The sequence below is a fragment of the Bombina bombina genome, chromosome 3 (genome assembly GCF_027579735.1).
Source record: "Bombina bombina isolate aBomBom1 chromosome 3, aBomBom1.pri, whole genome shotgun sequence".
Taxonomy (NCBI): Eukaryota; Metazoa; Chordata; class Amphibia; order Anura; family Bombinatoridae; genus Bombina; species Bombina bombina.
The window spans coordinates 800,636,245-800,660,052 of NC_069501.1; the positions used below are offsets into that span (position 1 = coordinate 800,636,245).

Sequence of the window (23,808 nt, forward strand, 5' to 3'; positions counted from 1 at the left end):
CCTTCCCACTCATTGCTGCTGTACACCACTCTAAACATTTTGTTCTGTAGAGTAGAGATCTCACCGGCTCCCACCCCCCTCCAGTGAGGGGCTGCCCTCCCATCCACCTTCCTCCTAACCCTCCCGCACTACCAACAATTGGAACCACTGCTGTCCGAGTGGCCCTCTCTGCATCTGTAACTCTGCTTGTCTATTTCTGTACTGCCCCACTTGTGGGGCATGCAGAAATAGCGCAATCTCACTACTTTTAGTGAGATTGTGACAGAGGGAAGCCCAGGACAGCAGCATTGTACAGGGTATGACACTGGTATTTAAATGCTTAATGACCAGAATGACCAGCGTCATACAGGGTACGGTGCTGGTCTTTAAGGGGTTTAAGTTATTGTAAATGTAATTTTTATGGAATAAATCAGTGTAACTATGATCAAAATCTAACCCCACTTTCATTCATGATTACTTTTATCGCTTCTAAAAAAAATGTTTTTAAAGCTAATAGCTCTGATTTACTCATACCTCTCCACCTTCCGGCACCAATCTACACTTTGAATGAGGGCTTGTGGCCTTCAGTGAAACATGGTGGAGGGTCTGTCTTGGAGCTGCATTCCTTCGAGTGGTGTTGGCAATATTGTCCGAATTGATGGGATCATAAATGCTGAAAAGTACAGACAGGTTTTAATTCATCATGCCATTCCTTTTGGAAAAGGGCCTGATTGGGAATGGTTTTATTTTTCAGCATGATAATAATCCCAAGCACACTGCTAATGCAGTAATATCATATTTGGAGAGAAAAACAGCTGTTAAAACACTGATAGTCATTGACTGGCCTCCACAGAGTCTAGACCTGAAAATTATAGAGGCAGTATGGAATCACCTGGACAGAGAAATAAATAAAAGACAACCTAAATCTAAAGAAGAACACTGGGAAGTGCTGAAAGAAGCCTGGTATAATATACCAGAATATTACTTAAACTTCAGTACAGTCTCCCCAAACAAGTTCAAGATGTGCTTATTGCCAAGGGACCTCACAATAAATACTGACTTCTGCCTGAAGAAGCCATTTTGTTCTGAAAATTGAGTAATATTATAATTATTATTATTATTATTATTATTATCGGTTATTTGTAGAGCGCCAACAGATTCCGCAGCACTATAAACAAAGGCGGAGTACAAAAAGACAATGATAGGGATAAATTGGGTCCTGCCAAGAGTTGCACTGTTGTAGTCAGCTCTTAAGAAGGTGATCTACAAACAGCTGGACTCTTAGGCTTACATGCTAAGGGGGTCAATGGATAGCAATGGTGGAGAGGAACTGGTATAAAGAAAGGTTAGTGTAGGTTGTATGCATCCCTGAACATTAGAGTCTTTAGGGAGCACTTGAAGCTTTCAAAACTAGGGGAGAGTCTTGTGGAGAGAGGCAGAGAGTTTCACAAGGAGCCAGTCTTGAGAAGCCCTGTAAACAGGAGTGTGATGAAGTGACAAGAGACGAGGAGAGTAGGAATTCATGAGCAAAGCGAAGTGGACGGGAGGCAGAGTATCTGGAGACAAGGTCTGAGATATAGGGGGGAGCAGTGCAGTTGAGGGGTTTGTATGTCAGAGTAAGAATTTTGTGTTTAATTCTAGAGATAAGAGGAAGCCAGTGAAGAGATTGGCAGATAGGCGCAGCAGATGAAGAGTGATGTGTAAGGAAGATGAGCCTGGCAGAGGCATTCATTATGGATTGTAAAGGAGCTAGGCGGCAGGTGGGGAGACCAGAGAGGATAGAGGTGCAGTAATCGATGCGGAATAGGATGAGTGAATGGATTAAAATCTTAGTTGTGTTTTGTGTAAGGAAATGTCTAATTTTAAAGATGTTTTAAGGTGGACGTGGCAGGCTTTAGCCAAGGACTGAATGTGAGGAGTGAAGTAAAGATCTGAGTCAAATGTGACCCAGAGACATCGGGCATGCGGGGTAGGGGTAATGATGGAGTTGTCGACAGTTATAGAAAGATTTGGGGTGGAGATTTTGGAAGAAGGAGGGAAAATAAGAAATTCAGTTTTAGAGAGATTTATCTTGAGGTATTGAGAGGACATCCAGGAAGAGATGTGAGAAAGACAGTTAGTTACATGGGTTAGCAAGAAAGGAGATAGGAGATTATATATTTTGTGTACATGTTTCCTGTATTTTCTGTTTGTATCATAAAAAAGAGACCGAAACAAAAATATGGATGATCTTTAAAAGTTAGCTAAAACAACAAATCTTTTGGTGGCCTAAGACTTTTGCACAATACTGTGTGTGTGTGTATATATATACAGTATATATATATATATATATATATATATATATATATATATATATATATATATATATATATATATATATATATAAAAACAGGGCAATGGTGTAAGGAAGTAGCAGCAATAAAGCATTAAATATATAAAGATTGACAATGAGTCCTACCAAAAGGAATCAATCCCATATAAAGCTACCTTTCCCAGCACAGGGTTGTAAAAAAGAATATAATTACAAACCCAGCAATTCTATAGACATGAAGCCAATATCAATTCCAATAGAAAAAACAATCTTATTCAATAAACTAATAATATTGGTATTAAATTGTATTGTAATACAATATAGGTGCACTCATGAGCAAATATTTAGAAATTGAAATGTGAGGATATATATATACTGTGTATATATATATATATATATATATACTTGAAATGTGAGGATATATATATACTGTGTATATATATACAGTATGTACTATATATATATATATATATTCAGTAGGAAAGACTGTATAATCTATAATAAATAACTGAACAAAAATAATAAAAATGCTTGGCAGTCAATGAGTGCAATTTGATAATAATTTGCTGTTTAGAATGGATGGTTACAATCAAATTTGTATAGATGCATTACTAGTTCTCTTCTCATTTACACAGTTAATTAAATTTGGCTGCGACTTCCGCTCAGTGTATAAAACAATTTCATGGAAGATGTTCAGATTCACCTAAAAAGAACTTTTCCATTATCCCTGCAGTTTCATTATCCTCTGGTGTATGCCAATATTTATTTTTCTGAATATAGCTAATTATTTTTTTTAATTTAGTTAGTCAATTTTATTTCCATTTTTAGGAAGCATGCACTTAACTGAAATAATTATATACTTATTATTCATGTTTAAGTATATTTTATGTTTAATTTTTCAATCTAAATAAAAAAATCACCTGAAATTTACAGAAGACTGAAATTTCAATAGTGCAGAAATTAGAAAAAAACATTAGTAAATTAGGTAAAATAATATTTAGAGCTCCCCTTTGCACGATAACTTTGCTAGATGGAAGCTTTTTGTGTGTGTTGGGTTGCGCTCGTATTACAAGTTGAAAGTAAAAAGTTTGCAGGTGAGCAAACCTAATATCGCCACTACTTTTACATATTCTTTCCATTGAAGTCAATGGAACTCCAACAGAAGTTATAAAAATGAAATTTCACATACAGAACAATGTACATTTTATTATATATACATATTTTTATAAATTTATCTATACAGGCATACCTCATTTTATTGCGCTTCACAGATATTGCTCTTTTTTCAAATTGAAGGTTTGTGGCAACGCTGTGTCAAGCAGGTCTATTGGCGCCATTTTCCAACATATATACACATATAAACACATAAATTCATATGAAAACACATATGTACACAGTTATATATACACACTACCAGCATAAAGATTATGTTTTACTGAAGGCTCAGATGATGGTTAGCATTTTTTTAGCAATAAAATATTTTTTAATTAAGATATGTACATTTTAGACAAAATGCTATTACACACTTTATAGACTACAGTATGGTGTATATACAACTTTTATATGCACTGGGAAACCAAAAAAATAGTGTGATTCACTTTATTGCTATATTCACTTTATTGAAGTGGTCTGGAACAACAACAAAAAATACAAAGCAATATATATCATAAAACAAATGGACACACAAGTAGTACATTTACAGTCATACAATTATCGGGGTTTGCAACTTAGGACTGGTAGGGTTAGCACACATGATATCTTTAATGCGAGTTCTTGAAAATTTAAATATAAAATATTAAAAAAGTAATACAAATTTATAAAAACATTATAGATACTGTAAAATGTTCTAAATAATTCATAGAATATATCTATATTTTTTCAGTATGTATTATAATTATATAGATATATATGTGTGTATGTATATATATATATATATATATATATATATATATATATACAGTATATATATATATATATATATATATATATATATATATATATATATATATATATAATATGTTTTTATAATAAAAAGTGCATTGTCCTATAAGTGAAGAACATTGAAACATTGGAATTTGAAATATGTACAGTACATTTAAAGTAAAACAAAGAAATACATATGTACACATGTTTGTGTGTATATATATATATATATATATATATGTGTGTGTGTGTGTGTTAAAGCCCTTTGCAGCCCTTTTTTTTTTTTAGAACACCTTATACCATCTATCTTTGAGCCCTTTTTATCAGACAGTGTTTATATCAATGTGACTATACTATTACATGTATTTATGTTGTGTTTAATGCAGCTTTTTTCTTATTTTACCCTTTATGCGACATCTGAAGCCGTGCTAACCTGACAGGTGTAAATCGCGATTTTGCCCAAGTGTACACGTTTGCTTTAAACTCGTAATACATGCACTATTTCCAATGCTCGTAAAAAGCCAAGAAAAACCCAATGCCGCTTGCTCACTACAGTTAGCGTTCAACTAGTAATCTAGCCTTTTTTTCTGGTTGTAAGCACACACACTGTTACACAAACATATGGTTATTGTTTTTATAAGATTGTGAAATTTAAAATAGATGGTTTTCAACTTCTGTGAATCCTAAGCACAATGCACGACAGTATATTAAAGTGAATTCAAAATTGTCGATTAAAAAACTATTTGAAGTTTGAGAAAAAGATTATATTTCCATGCTCCAAAAATTTGATTCACTAGTGTGAATCATAAATAAGTAAGTTATGCCGATCTTACTTTTAATTGCATTTTTTTCTATAGAGGTATCTTGAGGAAATTCACAAGATCAGAAGAAATTTATCAGTTTTTTATTTCTCCATATACCAATGCAAAATATGGAATACTTGCAGCATTTGCAATAATAACTACAGTCTGTGTATTATATTTGCTGTGTACATTATGGGCTCCATTTACTAAGCAGAGAAAGCTGCTCCAGAGCCCTTGTGGGGCAGGTTCCCATTTGCAAGCCTGCTTAAGGTAATGTATGAAGCAGCGGCCATTAGACCACTGCTTCTTAAACCCTACGCCAATTCTGAGGTGGAGAGGAAAATTCACAGAGAGTTTACTCTTTCTTGGTGATTGAGAATTCCTTCTCTCACACAATTGGTTGTGCGAGAGAAGGGGCGGGTAGTACACGCTCACCTAAGTATGTAATGGTACATACAGGCAGCAAATCCTGTTTGTCCACTGCCCTTATGTAGCAAAGGCAAGTGGACAACTTTTCGAGTTGTCCCCCATGTCCTATGTCAACAATTTAAATCTTTTATTTTTATATCAAAGTTTTAGTTGACAAAAGGATTGTGTGTTTAGTTGAGTAAAATAGTTTTTATTCTTCCTTGGCTTACAGACAAAATACAATAACCACATAGAAATTACATAATTTGTTGTTGTTTTTTGACCTAGAAGCCATTCCTCATGCATTTCTCCTTTTTCAAATTTTCTATACAGAGCAGAATTTATCAATACCACATATTGGCAGGAAAACTCCTTGCAGACTACTGTGCCTTCTCTACTGGCCAAGTAATGCCCAACTCTGTTTTTCACCAAAATTAATCCATTAATACTGCTTTGGGGACCTATAATTACTTACTATGTTGTATAGTGTTTCTGACCACCTGTTGTTTAATATGGAGTTTGCATCCCTCATGATGTTGAATTAAAAGAGCTAATTGAGATGCTGTTCGACATATGTGAACTGCAATTGAAACATTGGTAAATTTGATTTTGAAATTTAGCATATATGGACCATCTGTAAATGAGTTTCACACACAAGATTGATATATTTATAGTGATGGCAGTTATCTAACTTTAAATTCTGGTTCACAAATCAAGTTTGACACAAGCTTGACTGTGAAACATGAGGATGTTAATGGTTTTAACTCTATCCTTATGCAAACTTGAGACTAATGGGGCAATTCTAAAACAATTGCTGGACAAGACGTGTTTTTCCACTCCAACACTCACAGGGCAGCCCTAATTGAATTCTATAAAAAAATAAAAGCTTTCTGTTACGTAAAAGTTTGCAATGGAGGATGAAATACTCAGGGAGAATCCGGCATATGTTGAAGCTTTAATATTATGCTTAAATTAAATCAAATTACGCTGTTTTCAATGCACTTTACCTTAAATACATATATTTTGGTAGCAAAAGTGAGCGATTGAAAGAAAAAAAATACAGAGAGCAAGCGAGCAAAAGAGAGAGCGAAAGAAAGTGAGAGCGAGACTATTTCTAGCAATGTAAGAAGCAGCGGTCTAATGAGGTGGCAAGGGGAAATCACAGAGAGCTTGTTTGCTCTCGGTGATTGACAGCACCTTCAGCCACGCGATTGGTCACGCGAATGAAGGGGCAGGCATTACACATTGCGATGAGTGTCTAATGATACATACGGGCCAGCAAATTATCAGATCTGCTGCCTGTATGTAGCCATAGGGGAGGTGAACAGCTTTGCAAGTTGAGAAGCTGTCTGTCCGCCCCTTAGTAAATGGAGCCCGATGAGTGCTAAAAGTTCTATTGTCAAGGAAAGGATTGGAAAATTATAAGGTTTTGTAAAATTGAAGGTGCTATATAAAGGCATTAAAGACATTCACATGCTAATAGAAAGACTTATGGAGGAAAATAATAGAGTTGTGGGAAAAGTTTGGATTTTTTTAGATGGACTTAAAAACAGTATCCAGGAGAGTTGTTGCATCATGATCTTTTTTCAGAGAAAGAAAATAATTAACTAATTGGATAATATTATAGTCAGTTTTGCTATGAACTGTACAATGTTGCCATAATATTTAAATAAAAGTATGCAGCTAAAAATGTACATATATTAGAACATAAGGAAAGAAAGATTCTTAGGGATTTTGACAAAATGTATTAATGAACAGTTAAATTCTGTGATATTTTAAATTATGTTAAAAATAAAGTATATTGTGCAGATGTATTCTAACTCATATAAAAATCAAATTGTCCATTTATCATACTCATAAAACAATATTTTTTCTCATATTAACATTTTATTTTAAATAAAAATGCATAAATAATTTGAAAACAGTTTAAAACAAATGTTATTTAGCCATCACTAAATAATGAAACTCTAACTAAAAAAAATATTGTAAATAATATAAAGATTTTTTTAGTCTTATTTTCAGATTCTTATTTTTTTCATACATAATTATTTGCATTGAAAAGTGAATAATAAACCATTGAGCACCATACATTGGTAGGGGTTATTGTTATTTTCATATTATTTGTTTCTTTTAAATTTTTTAAATTAAAAGTGTATTAAAAAATGCAATGCTTGATAACCCAATCTTATTAATATTGTTGTTTACACATGTAGGTTCAGAAGTTAATATTTTAATATTTATAATAAATCATGTTTCATTTTTAATTTGACTTTGCTTTTAATTTACTAAGCAGTTACCATTTACCAATTACAAAAAACATACTTCAATAATAACATCTGTTTCACGGCATCAACAGTGAATCTTAAACAACAGAAAGTTAAATAGCCAATCAGAATCTAGATAGGCAGGAAGTAACAGATGCACTAATAAAATAATCATGGTTATTAGGTAAGTAAAGCTAAAATGATCACCATTTTATCATAAGACAGGGGGTTTACATTGCACATATTAGTTATAATGAAGTAATGAGGTACCTCAATGGCTAGTAGGCTTAATATAAAAAGATTTAAAAATGCAATTAGAGGATTAATCACCTGTATTTAAAGGGTTATTAACCTCAAAATGTAATTCAAAGGAACATATATTTTAAATGGAGGTCATATTCAGAAAGCCCATTAAGCAATATTTCCTTTATAAGTGTAATCTCTGTTTATTGAGAATAGTCATATGCACATCCCACATCCTATATTCCTCCACTGTAGCACAACAGTAAATACATTCACTTATAAAATGTTGTATTATGTGTAGTAAACAAACATAGTATTGTACTTTATTTATTCTGCCTACTTTTTCTGTAGTTCGTGTTTTTCCACTACCCTCAGAATACATCCTGTTGGCTGCAGAATCCTAACCCTATAATATTCTGAACAGTGATTACTTAATCAGTACAGAAGATTATTTATATCTGTCCCTAATTGATCACAGCAAAGGTGATAAGCAAAACAACACATGCCTTACAAAGACATTTATTTAAGATGTTTTGCAGTGCATTGTTTAGTTGCTAAGGTGCACAATACTTATAAACTATAGTTATATACAGAATGACTTTAAGGCTATAACAGATCTGTGCAACCTGAAAGACAAATTTATTTTTATTAACATTAAACTCTGAAGCCATCTTGCAAAGACTGAATTAGAGACTTTTTTGATCTTTAACCTAAGAAATCAATAGCTAGGATCTATTTGAAAGTATTGCGTGTTATTAATGTAACATTTCAGCATTTAAGACTCCACATACTATAGGAACATTAGAAAATGATGGATACAAATCTTGGTAGCATATTTAATTAAACAAAATCATGGAAGAAAATGACTTTGTTCTATGAACTACATTATAAAAAGCTCAGGAGTTGAGAAGCAGCTCTAAATATCTAGAACGGTATTGTGTTAAACACTCATATGATTGAGTATATGAGTATGAATGTGCTTTCAAAAATCCTGTTCTGAGAAACATCCAAAAATGTTCTAAGCATCCACAATAATGATATATGTGTGGATTTGTAATTCTAATACCTGTCACAAATCTGCAAATCAGAATATCTTTACCTACAGTGGTCACATGAAGCAGGTTATGTAGAAAAAAAATAACCACAACCATCACAGAGAAGCTGAAGGGATCAACTTCCTTTTCTAGGTGGTAATGTAATAAAGTTTAGTGTACTAAAAGCTAGAAATATGAAAATAAGGTAAAGTAGGTAAGGATTCAGAGAAAAGAAAAAAAAATCTGGACCCAGTAATGAAGAAAAGCATTTGTCATTAGACTGTGATAACCTGGTATCCAACTAAAACAGGTATCTAGCTGATGGTTTAGTCTGAATGCACCATTATTGTTTTTTTTTTAAATAGCATTAACATAGAGTTGATTTGCTGCTTAAAGGGACATGAAACCCAATTTTTTTTCTATCATGATTCAGATAGAGAATACAATTTTAAACAATTTTCTAATTTACTTCTATTATCTAATTTATGTCATTCTCTTGGTATCATTTGTTGAAGGAGCAGCAATGCACTAATGGTTTCTAACTGAACACATGGGTGAGCCAATCACAATTGATATATATATATATGCAGCCACCAATCAACAGCTAGAACCTAGATTCTCTCTTGCCTTGATAAGCCTTTCAGCAAAGGATAACAAGAGAAGGAAGCAAATTAAATAATAGAAGTAAATTGGAAAGTTGTTAAAAATTGTATTCTTTATCTTAATCATGAAAGAAAAAAATTTGGGTTTCATGTCCCTTTAATATAAAATTATGTTTTACAACTATGGACTTGCATTAATAATACAGTTGTAATAAAGCAATTGTGATGATGTATGCAAATAAATTAGGGGAAAATGTAAAGTATAAATTGGTGTTGAAAGTAATGAATCAAGAAGTATAAGGGCGTAAGGCAGCTATGGCCTTGGAATGATACAAGCATTCATTTATTAAAATGGATTTTTAATAGGGAAAACATTTAAAAAGTAAATTAATAAGGACTAAGTGTAGATGTCTATGTAGCAATTTTTTGCATAACTTTTAAGGATAAATCATAATGTAGCAGGAACATCTATGATAAGTAGATTATAGCATCAGAGATGAGTAAGGCGGTGTGCAGCTTAGTAGAAATTGTACAAAAATTACATGATGTAGGGTTTTAGCAGTTATACAGATAAAGGAAGGAGTATATAGATGCAAAATGCTATGAAACAAAGCAAGAGTTAATTTAGATGTTTTATTGCAAATGTAAAATAGATAAAACAAACTAATACAATACAACTGAGAACAAATGCATTAAGCTTTTAATATCCGTAAAAGTCACAATCCATAAATGCAGTATTCTCTGAAAGTTATAGGTTTAGGTGTAAGTTTCACTAATTTGTTGAGCTATATGAAAACACAGGCTCAGTGATTTAATAAGAGACCGTGCTGATTCTAACATTGGTCTCCCTGATGGAATAACCATCAGCGTAATTTTCTACTCACTCTAAATAATGTACTTTGGAGTGTTTCAAATCCAGTAGTTATCTGACGGTTATGCTATCATCTATCTATCTATCTATCTATCTATCTATTTCTCCGACAGACCTTAATAACTAGAGGCCATAGAGATTTACATTTTTCCTTTTTATCAGTTGCCATTTAGTTATCAGGTGACAACTGAGACTTGCTGTTTGTAGGCTGCAGGCATCTGCCTTCATATGGTAACTTTCTGTGTCACAGTCTGTAACGATTATCCATTGGTGCCGGTGGGAGGTATGGGTTGAAAGAGGGAGGCTGGTGAATGGCCCAGCAGAGGACAGCAAAAAAGGTTTTGGAAGGGAAAAATTATACAGATAAAATATATATGAAAAAAGATCAATTACAAAGGAAGGTGGGAAGGGTGAAGGGGAAAACTACACTATAGAAAAAATATAATAAATAAATAATAATAAAAAAGACTAGCTGCTAGTAACAAACTCGTTAGGAAAGTGGAAGGTGGAGAGTTAGAGAGCTGTTTGGGGGGAATTAGGTAGGTGGGAGTTTGAGGAAGGAATCCTATGCTACAGAAAATAAAAATAAACTACTTAAGTATTGCAAAAAAATAAATAAAATAACCCTAAACTGCATACTGGCAGCATATTGTCTGCCTGTACCTATGATATTGTTAACACCTGTGTGTTGGGGGGGGCAGAGCTGTTTTTGAGGGATCAGGGGGTTGGAGGTGTCATGTGGGAGGGTAATCCTACACTACAGCAAATATTACCCTTAACAGTTAACTGATTAACCCCCTCCCTGCCGTAATTTTAGAAGTTGCAAATAGTGGCCTTTTAATTACCAAAAAAACAATGACAAAGCCATGCATGTCTGCTATTTCTTAACAAAGGGGATCCCAGAGACGTTTTTAGAGTCATTTTTCTTATGACTGCAGTAGTTGTGTGTAAATAATTTCAGTGAGAAACTCAAAGTTTGCAAAAAAAGTTAACACATTTTTAGGCTGAATAGTGGCATCAAATATACCAAAATGAGTCTAAATCAATACCTTGAGTTGTCTACTTTAGAAATATATATATCGATTTGGGCGTTAATGTGAGAAATTGGTCAGTTATATTATATCAAATAAGAGCTAGCCCATTTAGGGCCAGATTATGAATGGAGCGCAAATTAACATTCCCGCTTGAGATAGAAGTAAGATTTTTGCACTCGTCGGGTTGGCTTCATATTATGAGTTGAAAGTAAACTGTTTTCTCTCTTGTGGTAATCTGACTAGCACAAAAATCCAAAGTTAGAATATGCAGGGATACCACAGGCTAAATCAACTATTTCAAAGGCCTATATAAGGTTAAAATAAATACTAGTAAACAATTTAAGTGGATCATTGGGATCAAATTAAAGGGGAGAAAACATTTGAATAAACTGTCCTTTTAAGTATTAACCCTAAAAAAAAAAAAAAATAAAAGAAACAAATGACAACTGATGAATTTCATCAGCGTTTATTCATTTTATTTTATTTTTATTGGTGCATTCTTTTGGATATTTGTTTTGTCAAACTGAAACAAATATCCGCTTTTCGTTAGGAATGTGTATTTGTAATGAAGCAAATGAACATCTCTTATAGTCTTGATTGCTATGCAGGGGCGAAATTACAGGGGGTGCAGAGGTCGCAATTATGACTGGGCCCCCAAGGGTGGGGGACCAGCTTAAAAAAAATAACAAATATATTTTTTTTACAATAAAAAACATTGACCTGCCACTGCCTGCACTGATATCATGTGGGTGTGACATGATGCTTCACTAGTGTCTCTGACTAAAAGGGTTAGTGTTTCTGATTTACCCATTGGTGTTTATGTGTGTGTGTATGTGTGTATGTATGTATGTGTGTATGTGTATGTTTGTGGAACCAGCAAATTACTGACCTTGTTACTACAGCATGGGGGGCGGGGGGTAGACAGTGTCGCTATACAGTACCACTATATACAGTATGGGGGGGCTGGACCATGTCACACACTACTGCGGTAAGTACTAGGGCGGGTAGGGTCAGGCCAGCCATCTCACCGGCAGATTACAGACTGTGTCACTAACTCACTATATACAGTACTGGTGGGTTAAACAGTGTCACTATATACAGTAATAGGGGGTCAGACCACCTCACAGACTGTGGGCACAGGGTACCTCCTTTTGCAGACATGTAATCTGATTCACATTTTTTTTCTGTGTTAAATGTAAAAAAAAAAAAAAAAAGATATGTATCAAATTCACTTTGAGGGTGGGGAGGGGGGTTTCTTAGATTCTTGCACCTGGGCCCAGTGGTTTCTAGTTACGCCTCTGTTGCTATGAAATACAGAAATAAAATCATAACATGATTAAAAAAAAAGTTTTGGAAAATATATAATATTCTTTGCCTTTCAGTGTTTAATGCTGCTATTCACAGTGGTTTATTTGCTGTAACAGCCAGATTACCATTTCTAAGACCTGAAACTGAAAGCAATCCCTTCAGCAGGATTAGTGCAATAATAACACAATTTCACTGACTATTTTGAAACAAAAACTATTTTAAGAACCAGAGTAAAATTTACTGCACCTACTTCTTGAAGTGTTGAATGAACATAAAGGCAGAATAATCCAAATATTTTCAGTAGGTCTGGAAATAGAAATCAAATGTAGTTATGCATGGAGCATTAGGGTATGCACCAACGATTAGTCTACTAACTATATATGTCTCAAAAATCTATACAAAGCACTTTTACATAAGGGTGTACCTTTATTTACCTAGGGTCCACTTGGCATACCCTATGCACACATCAATGATATAAATCCTTAAAGCTGATGAATAGCAGTTGATGATCAGATTTTGTTTTATCACATTTTGTAATCACATTACATTTTGGCAATGTGAGATTATATTTTTAATACCTAAATAGCACCATAGAATAGGAATTAACTTCAATATGAAACATGCAATGCTGATATTTTCCAGACGAATGACTCAGTAGTCAGCTTTATTGTCTGCCTCATAAAATAGACTTGAAACACCATTGTGTGCCGTAAGAGTGGGTATTGCTTGTATAATCTCAGTTGTTTTAACTTCACATTAATAGTAGCTTTTCTTCTATGATTTCTTGTATGCATTTATCAATTCAGTGTCAGAAAGATGACATATGATAACAATAAAATAATCTAGGATGAGATTACATATGCGGCGCAAGCTTCAGCGTAAATGCTGAAACCCGTGCCGCCCCTAATTTCACCTCACACATCGGGAAGTCACATATCCGGCCCAGCAGTTCATAAAGTGATGTAAGCCGGATAAACTAGCAATGTCCAGAAATGTGCGTGAATACAAATTTTTGGAGTCGCCAGTGACTTACGGCACTTTAGAAACTGCCGGCGCCTAAGAAAATAAAAAAATATGTCAAATCTCCCGTAAAATTCTAACACGTGTCTGAAAAATAAACCCGACAAGTAAAACCCCTATATCCGCCATCAAACCCACATTGGAACTAATAATAAATGCAAACTATTGTAAACTATTAACCCCTAATCCGCCATTCACCCACATCACGATCTACCTAGTAAAAGTATTAACCCCTAAATTTGCCAACCCCAACATCGCAAACTACCTAATAAATGTATTAACCCCTAATCCACCATTAACCCACATCACAAAGTATCTATTAAAACTATTAATCCTTATCCGCCATTAACCCATATCGCAATAAACTTAACAAAAATATTAACCCCTAATCCGCTATTAACGAACAAAGTAATAAACCTAATAAAACTATTAACTCCTAATCTGACAAACCCACACAACGCAATAATCCTAATAACAAATTAAATTACTAAGCCCCCTAACCTAACACCCCCTAAATTAACCCCAATTACTTAAATTAAAAAATACTAAGATACAATTAAAATAAAAAAGCTAACATTACTTAAAAATAAAAAAAATAAAAAATAAATTAATCTACAATTACCAAAAATAAAAAAGTCTAACATTACAGAAAATAATAAACAAAATGATCCAAAATAAAAAAAAAAATAACCTAATCCCTCTGAAAATAAAAAAGCCCCCCAAAATAAAAACACCCCCTAATCTAATTCTAAACTACCTATAGCCCTTAAAAGGGCCTTTTGTAGGGCATTGCCCTAAGTTAAACAGCTCTTTTACCTTAAAAAAAATACTAAGTCCCCCCTCTAACAGTAAAACCCACCACCAAAAAACAAACCCCCCAAAATAAAAAAAAACCTAACCTTAACTACCCATTGCCCCTATAGGGGTATTTGTATGGGCATTCAGCTCTTTTAAAAATGCCCAATAAATCCCTAATCTAAAAAAAAAAAAAAATCCTAACTTTAACCCCCAAATAGGTACTCACCCTTCCTGAAGTCCAGCGAGACTGGCAAGACAAAAGAAAGCAATTTCTTGTGGGTCTGAGAATCCTTTTATCATCAGGCCCTAAGGGTCATTATGGGTTGCATCATATCTATTAGGAGATAAAGTATTAACTTCTAGAAATCTCTGATGTGATCAAATTGTTTATTATAAAAAAAAACTATTATGCAAAGAAATAATAAATGAGAATACATTTAAACTTTGGAAAATATAGAACATTCTAGTGATTTCTTAAGTGTTTATTTTCTCATTTTTAAGCATGTTTAAAAGTACATAAAAACAATCTTTTTTTTTTTTTAATGATAAGATTTTTTCTTTATTTGCAAAAGAATTGTTTAAAATTATTTGATTAATCAAATATCAAGCATGTGTTTTGTTTTATGTCCATGTGATAAATGTACTATGTGTATTTTTTCAATGCAAGATAGCTTCCTTCATTGTGTGACCATGGAGCATTATAAATTGTGACATCTAAAATCTGTATCCACATATGTGATTCATGTTGTTATTTGCACTTACAAAAAGGTGAAAGTAGATATGTCATCTTGGCAATTGGCAGGTGAATGAACACTGTTTGTTCATAGAACTTTATTTAACTAGTTGTCAGTTGACAAATGGATGGCTTCACCATTGTCTCACTATTAGTTGTAAGCGCTCAGATATTTGTCTATAGAAACAGTTGTGTGCAGTAAGAGTGTCTAATTGTTAGAGAAAGAATCCTTGTGGCTTTAATTGATACATGCTATAAATCCTGATATATTTAATGATTCATTTTTTTAGTGAGTGCATTACTTTGTTAGTGTAGGTGTTTCACGCATTTTCAGGTGTACATTTTATTTGTATGTAAATCTATTTGTTGAGAGTTCAAATTGAAAATGAAAATACTGCTATATATGAATAAATAGAAAATAAATGTAAAATCCGTGTATGTGTGTATGAATGTATGTATGTGTGTGTATATGTGTGTGTGTGTATATACAAAATACATATTTGTAACAATGAAAACAGAAATAATGTACAGGACTTCAAAATGATCCTGAAAAAAGCGAGGGGTTACAGCACTCTTTTAATCAAAAACTATTATTAAGTTAACAAACATAGTTCAGGGGAATGTTGCATTGTAGGTAAAAAAAATCCTATATACAAAACCATACATAAAAACATAGCATGCACATAGCTGGCCAGCCATCAAAAAATTATATGAAACTTCATATAAATATATAGTGTAACAATATAATTTTTAACATAAGTGAGCAAAACTCAATAAAGTGCATACAGAGGTATACACAAAATAGAGCGCAATGTCCAAAATCTGAACGAAAATATCTTACAGTGACAGTTCATCAAAAAGTGGCCTAGCAGGCCCGGTATCTAAATGGCATGGATAACATCTGAGGGTATAATACCTCCGTGATATATTGAGAAAATGTATCAGATTTTACACAGCAAAATGTCGAAAGAGATAACTGCAGTGCAGGAGTCAGTGGTAACCGTAGTTACCGTTGATTGCCTCAGATAGAAATAGAAACATCAAAGCATACGGAAGATTTCATTACCGTCTCGTGCATATGATGATCCCTACGTGAAGGGGTCTTGTCCGTATTATTCTCCGAAATCCGTGTCTCGCAACATACCCGCATCGGGCCATACATCATCAGAAGTCAGCGTTCATCTGAGTACGGAGAGGACCCCAGGTATAAAGTTGAGAGTTTGTCCAGACGTGCCTGTTCGCACTCCGTTACTGGTTTTCCTTTGAGAGATGGTCAATTTCCCTCAAAGTCTCTTTCAAATTAGCATGTGTCCATGGGCATGGCATTGGCCAGTGACTTGGCAGCAAAATGTGCAAGATAGTCAGGAGCTTGCCTACGCACGTTTCACCTCCATATTGCTCCAACAAACAGGGGGTTCATCAGGGCTATTTTTTGTGATACAGGTGCTTCCTTTTGTACCTGTAGGACCCACCTACATTCATGATGTCATTATAAGCTTCAATCCACACAAATAAATGAAATGAAATGAAATGCATGGAAAGTATATATTAAAAAGACGTTCACTCCATCGTGAGAAACCATATTTACATATATGATCATGATTTTAACTTCCAAGGAATACAAAAGATTATGCAACAATAAAAAAAAAAACATTATGTACTTAATAACATTAAGACATTTCGATATATTTCATCATCATTACGTCCTAAAAGATACTCCCTGTTCTTATATTATATGCTTAGATGATCTTTAATAAGAAGGAAGCAAACTCTAATTTTTCGTTCAGAACTTTAGGGTATCTTGTTTTTAAAGTATAGATCCAGCGAGTCTCTTTTGCAATAGCACTATATAATTTCTGATGCTAAAACTTTGGCTTTCAAGTAAATTTAAAACTTTACTTTACAGCAGCTAGGTACTAGTATTTGTCAAGAGGGAAAAATATTGGACTGTTCTGAATGCATATCATTTAATTTCAAAGGAAATATGAGGGAAATAACCATAGTTTTAATTTTATTGCAGAGTAAATCGGGTGGTAGCTGGCTAACCAAATATTGTGACTATGTTAAATTATTCTCGTCATAGAAGTCAATGAAGAGCATAGAAGAAAAAAAACCACCTATCGCTCGCACGCTATGTAACAGCAGTTATTCATATTTCACATTTTAATGTTCTTCACATACAGAACAATGTAATTTTTATTGTAAATAAAATAGTTCTATATATACCTGTATATAGATTTACCTGTATATCTATTCCTATAGACACATAGGTATGGATATTTATTTCATATTAACATTATCAGATATATAGAGAAAAATGTATTTAATGATAAAAATTAAAAAAAATTTGTCTGAAGAACATAGGAATGTAAAATTTGCCTAACATGCTTTATAGTTCGCGATTTAGGTCTAATGTGGTATGGGGATAGCACACATGAAGAATTGCTAACTTCAATGTGTGTTAAAGAAATATTACATATAAAATATTAAAAATATGAATAACTAGAAAAAATTATTATACATACTGTAAAAAATTAAAAATAATCCATAAACCAGACGAATGTAAAATGCAATTACACTCTCACGATCACGTTTAATTTCAACTTGTAAATTTCTAACACTCGCAAAAAAAAAAACAAATATCGCTTGTGCACAACAGTTAGCACCATTTTTAATCTAACCCTATGTATTTAAAATTATATTAAATATGAATATTACGCTAATAAAGTAAAAAACATTTTTTTAGGAAAACAAAGTTACTATTATAGTTTCTTTTCAAAGCTTTGTTAAAATGTGGGCTGTCCTGTATTTTGAAGTGAAGGCTGTTTATTGGCAAGCTCGGGTACACTTACACTACCACCCTAATATCACAAACTTTAACATTCATAATTTCTATGGGAAACAATTAGCCACTCGCAGGGACAGCCCCTTTTTTATAGAATTCCATGATGGAAGCCTCTGAGAGTGTTATACTGAAAAACCAGTTTAAGCCAGTGATTTTTTTTAGAATGGGCCCCTAAGGAAACGCATGTGTAAGTAATAAAAAAGGGAGATCTGATTATGAGTGACACATTAACTGCTGCACACAAGCGTTATCTGGTTTATCTAGGATGTTTGTGCAAATAAATATTATTTTAAAGCATTGCAATAAAATGTTATAAGGGCTCAAAGATATAAGGTCTCAGGTGTTAGAGAAAACAAAAGGCATGCAAAGGGCTTTAACATAGAGATACATACATATATTGTATGTGTGTGTATATATACATGTATATATATATATATATATATATATATATATATATATGTATATATATATATATATATATATATATATGTGTGTGTGTGTGTGTGTATATGTATTTATATGTGTATATACCTGTAGTATTTACAGACACATATATAGACATATAAACACATACATACTTATGTATACATGTATATATATATATATATATATATATATATATATACAGGGAGTGCAGAATTATTAGGCAAATGAGTATTTTGACCACATCATCCTCTTTATGCATGTTGTCTTACTCCAAGCTCTATAGGCTCGAAAGCCTACTACCAATTAAGCATATTAGGTGATGTGCATCTCTGTAATGAGAAGGGGTGTGGTCTAATGACATCAACACACTATATCAGGTGTGCATAATTATTAGGCAACTTCCTTTCCTTTGGCAAAATGGGTCAAAAGAAGGACTTGACAGGCTCAGAAAAGTAAAAAATAGTGAGATATCTTGCAGAGGGATGCAGCACTCTTAAAATTGCAAAGCTTCTGAAGCGTGATCATCGAACAATCAAGCGTTTCATTCAAAATAGTCAACAGGGTCTCAAGAAGCGTGTGGAAAAACCAAGGCGCAAAATAACTGCCCATGAACTGAGAAAAGTCAAGCGTGCAGCTGCCAAGATGCCACTTGCCACCAGTTTGGCCATATTTCAGAGCTGCAACATCACTGGAGTGCCCAAAAGCACAAGGTGTGCAATACTCAGAGACATGGCCAAGGTAAGAAAGGCTGAAAGACGACCACCACTGAACAAGACACACAAGCTGAAACGTCAAGACTGGGCCAAGAAATATCTCAAGACTGATTTTTCTAAGGTTTTATGGACTGATGAAATGAGAGTGAGTCTTGATGGGCCAGATGGATGGGCCCGTGGCTGGATTGGTAAAGGGCAGAGAGCTCCAGTCCGACTCAGACGCCAGCAAGGTGGAGGTGGAGTACTGGTTTGGGCTGGTATCGTCAAAGATGAGCTTGTGGGGCCTTTTCGGGTTGAGGATGGAGTCAAGCTCAACTCCCAGTCCTACTGCCAGTTTATGGAAGACACCTTCTTCAAGCAGTGGTACAGGAAGAAGTCTGCATCCTTCAAGAAAAACATGATTTTCATGCAGGACAATGCTCCATCACACGCGTCCAAGTACTCCACAGCGTGGCTGGCAAGAAAGGGTATAAAAGAAGAAAATCTAATGACATGGCCTCCTTGTTCACCTGATCTGAACCCCATTGAGAACCTGTGGTCCATCATCAAATGTGAGATTTACAAGGAGGGAAAACAGTACACCTCTCTGAACAGTGTCTGGGAGGCTGTGGTTGCTGCTGCACGCAATGTTGATGGTGAACAGATCAAAACACTGACAGAATCCATGGATGGCAGGCTTTTGAGTGTCCTTGCAAAGAAAGGTGGCTATATTGGTCACTGATTTGTTTTTGTTTTGTTTTTGAATGTCAGAAATGTATATTTGTGAATGTTGAGATTTTATATTGGTTTCACTGGTAAAAATAAATAATTGAAATGGGTACATATTTGTTTTTTGTTAAGTTGCCTAATAATTATGCACAGTAATAGTCACCTGCACACACAGATATCCCCCTAAAATAGCTATAACTAAAAACAAACTAAAAACTACTTCCAAAACTATTCAGCTTTGATATTAATGAGTTTTTTTGGGTTCATTGACAACATGGTTGTTGTGCAATAATAAAATTAATCCTCAAAAATACAACTTGCCTAATAATTCTGCACTCCCTGTATATATATATATATATATATATATATATATATATATATATATATATATATTATTATTATTATTATTATTTTTTTAAGTGCATTGGAGCCCTTTGCAGTCAAGTAGCTAAAAACATGTAAACTCATAATTTTGCAATATTCATATTTAGTTGTGTTTAACTGTGTATTCACTGTGAAGAGTTAGCTTCTTTTGCAGTGGATGCATCACGTGTTCTACTAAGTTCTGGGTGCTTTAGAATTATAATCACACACTCATAATGCTCTACCTCTGGTTGTAGCCGAAATACAAAGCACTCTCCAGTGCCAAAAAAAGCTAAGCTTGTTTCCACTTCTTTCCCCCATTCCAGTCCGTTGAGAAATAAGCACCACATAACTCATTGTTAGCTGTTTTGACCAAAAGCAGTGTAGGCTCATGTCCTTCAAAGTTTAAGTAAAATCTGCTGAGACTGTTATCATGCTCCTGATTGGTGAAGAGCAGTAGTGGCTGAGAAAGAGCAAACCTTTCTGGGATCCATGACCAGATGTTGCACTTTTCTTTCACACTCAGAATATCCAACCTGTAGTTTTCAGCATGGACAGCAAGGTGGACATTCTGTCTCTTTTGTTTTACTGTGATTCCTTTCTGCATTAGGGCTTTTTTATTTTTCCATCTGTAACAACTGGATCTCTTTGCAGGAAAAAAGTCTAATAGAAAAGGCCTTTTCTAATAGCTTTTTCAGGAGAATCAGACTTACTAATTTATCTTATAAATATCTGGATGTCTCATTTTACATTTTCTGATTCCATAGGTCTACCACCTCTGACTTTGTGGAAGAATTTAAGAAGGGCAAAAGCAACTCTAAAGAGTACTTTGTAACCCTCATCTAAAAATACATCAAACACATGGGTTATGTAAGTGAAGGGAAGCTCTCCAAAGAGCCATCTTTGCCAGTCTGAGTACACCTCAAGTACATCTTTAGATACTGCTACCATAAGTTTGTGTGGCCCCTTGACAATATTTTCCAGCAAGATCTCCAAATGTCATGCAAGACGACTCAAAAGCTAAGAAAGTCTGATCAACCAGACGTCTGTTGGGGTATTTGCAAGCCAAGATTCGAGACACATTTTCAAAGCACTCTGCTTCATCACTGTTAAAGTGAAGAAGCAATGCCACCAATGAAGGCAGAGAAGGACAAAAGGAAATATCTGGAAATTGATTTCTAATACATAAAGTGATTTTTCTCACAGATCCAAAACCTTCAGAATTCAGACAGTAGTTTGGAATTAGACAGTCATCTACAAGCTCAGGAAGAGGTAGAGAATTTGCATTATGTTTGCTCACCATCTTACCCAGTATGTCACGGTAAACACATGCATCTGGAGTCACAGAACGATATGGGATATAATAAGTTTGTTATATACTTTGTCTCATAATGAATGGTTCTTCGCCCAATAACCCTGGCGAGCAAGCTGCTAAAACTCCTGGTAATCGTACAGTTAAGAACCTAAAGGCTTTGCTCTTGCCGCCCAATTTCCATCTTATCCCAATCCACAAAACTGCCATACTCCATGTCATCCATTATTTTGTAGCTTTCTTTCTTCTCTTAATAGTCAGACTGTGGCATTTCCTGATCACCAGCTGCTCTATATCCCAGTCCAAACCTTCCTTTCTATAACAATCTTAAAGAGACCCTCCCACGGCTGTCGTGTCTACTCTTTCTTTCCTCTTCTTATTAAGTGGTATATTTTCCTTGTACACACTCCTCGCTCATTCTGTCAGTTGTTATAAGCAACCTCCTCCTACAATTGTGCCTTTGTCCCCCTTTCTTTGTCAGAAAGTAATTCACGTACGTGCACACAAACCAGGTATTTCCAAATTGTACACAAGCTCTTCCCGCCTCCCAGGTTAGTAAAAAAAAAAAGATACGCCCCCCTCACCCAATTTTTATTTTTGCTTTGACATCAGGGGGTCAATTTATCAAATGTCGGCCGAACATGATTTGCTGTAGAGAATCATATTTGCCTGACATTGCTAAATGCCGACAGCATATGCTGTCTGCATTTATCATTGCACAAGTATTTCTAGTGAAATGCTTGTGCAATGTCGCCCCCTGCACATTCGCAGCCAATCGGCCGCTAGCACGGTGGCAGACAAATTAAGGAGCAGTGGTCTTATGATAGCTGCTTCTTAACTTATGTTTCCGGCGAGACGGAACCATCAGGTGGAGAAAGCAACATCTGCTGCTTATTAAATCTCCCCCCATATCTCGTGAGACAATGACAAGAGGAAAAGGTGTGTAGCTCATCCATAGCTAGCTCTTATCTAGATGATTTTAAACAAAGGATACAAGGAGTTAATAATATAAGCTATTTGAAAAGTCTATTAAAACTTTTTGATGCTTGAAAGACTAATTTTACCCTTTATATCCCTTTAAATAAGTAATAGTTTCTTTATCTGGTAATTCATCAAATATTGGTCCCCATTAAAACAAAACTGAAAGTATGTAACAAATTAAATTACTTTCTTATATGTTTGCTCTCTTCGCTTACAGTTTTCTTTTGCTTGCCATCACAAATATTCAGGATCATAGTTTATTAAGACAATTCAATCCTGACAATTTCCAAAATCATTGAATCATGCTGCTATCTCCAAGTTTTTAGTAAGACTAATTTAAGAAACTAGTATGAGGGCAGTGAGTCATGGCTGTAGTAAATTCAACAGTGTATAAATTGTTTGAATTGTTTTGTACAAATAACACATGGTGAACTAACACTTTAAATTCCATTAAAGCGCACATTCCTTTTTAGATTAGATTTATCAGAATGCAGATAGCACCTGCTGCTTAGAAAGCATTAGATTAAAACTCAGATTTTATAGAAGAGGTCAAAACTTATTTACGAAAATTATTTATTTGCCTTTTAATTCATACAGGCACTATATATATCTATATATCTATAGAACCCATCAAATAAATCATTAGCTATGAATTCAAGGGGCGGAACTACAGTTGGTGTAGCAACTGCAGTGGCACCAGGGTCCAAGTGCTTGGGGGAGGGGGCATAGCAGACAGTCTGTACATAAGTGTGTGTGGAATGTGTACAATCCTTAAGTGACGGGAAACTTTTATTAGTGCAGGTTGTCTATCTATCTATCTATCTATCTATCTATCTGTTTATCTATCTATCATCAAAATAATTAGACAGAGCATCATGTTTATTATGGCTATTGCTTACTACCTTTGGGGGGCCCTAAAAATGTTTGCAGTGGGGCCCTCTGCTGAGTAGGTCCACTACTGAAATTATCAGCATATATCGCATCTCATCATATATTTATGATAGTTTTCTCAGTGTATGTTATAAGTAAATTACTAACCAGAGTATTTTAGGAATAATCAGGTTACATCTAGTTAAAAGAGTTAACATTCAAATGTTCAAATATCAACATTTTAATGCTGACTCAAATA

At 34.3% G+C, this 23,808-nt stretch overlaps 1 protein-coding gene and 1 pseudogene across 2 annotated transcripts in view; one reads left to right on the plus strand and one right to left on the minus strand.

Annotated features, from left to right (window-relative positions):
* Positions 1-23,808, plus strand: part of GABRG3 (gamma-aminobutyric acid type A receptor subunit gamma3) — a 1,437,912-nt gene that overhangs the window by 191,966 nt on the left and 1,222,138 nt on the right. The gene's annotated exons all lie outside the window — the stretch shown is intronic.
* LOC128651462 (TBC1 domain family member 24-like) overlaps positions 20,533-23,808 on the minus strand; it is a 53,761-nt pseudogene continuing 50,485 nt past the window's right edge.